The sequence below is a fragment of the Populus euphratica genome, unplaced genomic scaffold (assembly GCF_000495115.2).
Source record: "Populus euphratica unplaced genomic scaffold, PopEup_1.0 scaffold252.1, whole genome shotgun sequence".
NCBI classification, from domain to species: domain Eukaryota; kingdom Viridiplantae; phylum Streptophyta; class Magnoliopsida; order Malpighiales; family Salicaceae; genus Populus; species Populus euphratica.
In genome coordinates, this window is record NW_011500132.1 from 286,157 (window position 1) to 288,438 (window position 2,282).

The window sequence follows — 2,282 nt, forward strand, 5'->3', positions numbered from 1 at the left end:
CAACTACCTGTACATACACATGTTTTTTTTCAAAAGTAAATAAATAAATAAAAAGAGAGAGAGAGTGTGTGAGACTCTAGCTGGCCTACATATAGATGTTATGATTGCCTTTCTAATTTCTCATCTATAAAACCCTCTTTTCCTTCCTTTCATTTCTACTCAACCCATACATTTAACAAATACAGAAGTGTGTAGAAATGGCAAGTTCCTCAGGTCATCAAATAAGAAATATTTGTGTTTTCGGTGGATCTAGTCCTGGGAAAGAAAAGGAGTTTTTAGAATCAGCAAATCATCTTGGTTAGGTGCTAGCTGAGAGAAAGATTCATTTAGTGTATGGGGGAGGCAGTCTTGGGTTAATGGGAGGTGTGTCAATAGCTGCATTTTTAGGAGGTAGTCAAGTTTTGGGGGTCGTCCCTGAAGCTTTGGCACAAGGGGACATCATTGGAAAAACAATTGGAGAGGAACTTCAGGTCTCCACAATGTCGGCTCGAATGAATGCAATGTTTAACCATGCTGATGCTTTCATTGCTTTACCAGGTGGTCTAGGCACATTGGAAGAGATCTTTCATATTTCCTCTTGGGCTCAATTGCACATTCACCATAAACCCATAGGTTTGTTAAATGTTAATGGTTATTATGATAAGTTGTTGTCTTTTCTTGATCATGCTGTGGAACAGGAATTTCTAACATCTTCTGCACGACAAATCATAATCTCTGCTGCTACTGCTGAACAGTTGATTGACCAACTACAATCTTTCATTCCTGTGATTGATCCTTCCATGAGTCGCATAAATTGGTCATCTACGGGAAGCCGTAAAAAGCTTAGATTGGATTTGAGCCTTCATTTGTGAATTTTTGTGTCTTTTGGTTTTATTATTGTGTTTTGTTATTTCTTATTTTTGTTTTAGTGTGTTTCAGGTTTTGTCAGTGTTCGTTATTTCAGGTGATATCTTTTATACTCTATCTTTCTACCTTAGAACATTGAGGACAATGTCTCGTTTTGGTTGGGGGGAGAGGGTAGTAGTTGATAAAAAAAAATTGTTTTTCATTTCATAAAGCATGTGCATAATTGTTGTTACTAGGATGGCAGAGTAAAGGAGTTCTTTTGTTAAAGTGACTCTTGAGACGCATCTTAGTAACCATTCTTAACAAGGTCTATTATAATACTTCCTGAAATATTCAGGTTTACAAACTCTCGTATTGTTACCACTTAATTCTGCTCATATACTTATTTAACATGTATTCTTAAACCTTAATTTACACACACACACTTTAACATATGATTGTGGGTTGCATATTGGATTATTACATTATTTATGTTCTTTTGTTAAAGGTAACAACTAAGGGAAAGGGATTGTATATAATTAAAAAAAAAACATGAAAAAAAAGAAAGAAAAAAAAAAGAAAAAAAAGAAGAAAAAAAAATGATGATAATAAAAATGTAGATAAGTTTGGTTTCGTAGCCTCCCTAACCTAAGCAATTAAGTCCGAAGGGGTGTTTTAACACCTAATACCCTAAAGTCAACTGACTTGGGAGCTATTGGCCCAACGCTTGTTACATGGGTTGAGGAGAAAAGCTTAAGGGAATCAAACATTGCACTATCTACATATCAGTATCTGCGACCCGAGTTACTAAGCTCGTAGGGGTGTCTTAACACCTAATGCCCTAAGACCAACTGGTCTGGGAGTCATTAGCTGAAAGCTCGTTACATGGGTTAAAGATGCATGATGTTTTTAAAGTATATGTATATAGAGTTAAAAAAAAAAAAGACAAAAATAGTAATCCCAACCCAAGGAAGTTAACCTTAAACATTAGAACAAAAATTTTGTTTTCTTCCAAGAAAAGCCCCATAATTATGTGTTGATACATTGAGCACAAAAGAAAGGTTTATTAATATCTTGTTAAGTGGTATTGAGCAGATATATAAATTTAATGAGAGTTTGTTTATCTGGATAGACTAATGGAAGTTAAATGATGAATACCTTGCTTTGTGGAATATACAAATTGTTTTTCTATTTTACGCTTTGATTACTAGGGACTAGTAATAAGCTGGTTGGGGGGTGTGATTAGTACTTAAAAGTGCATTTTTATCATGGTTTTATATCATCATTTTGCACTTGAAGTATCAATAACTCCTTAACTAAAATATGTTTTATAATAATGTATCTAATAATATAAGATACCTTTAATTTGTGGTAAATGTCTATTTTTAATGCAGGTCTATCACATAAATGAAAGGATTGATTGATGACTTGAAGAACTTAAATTGCATGGATAAAGA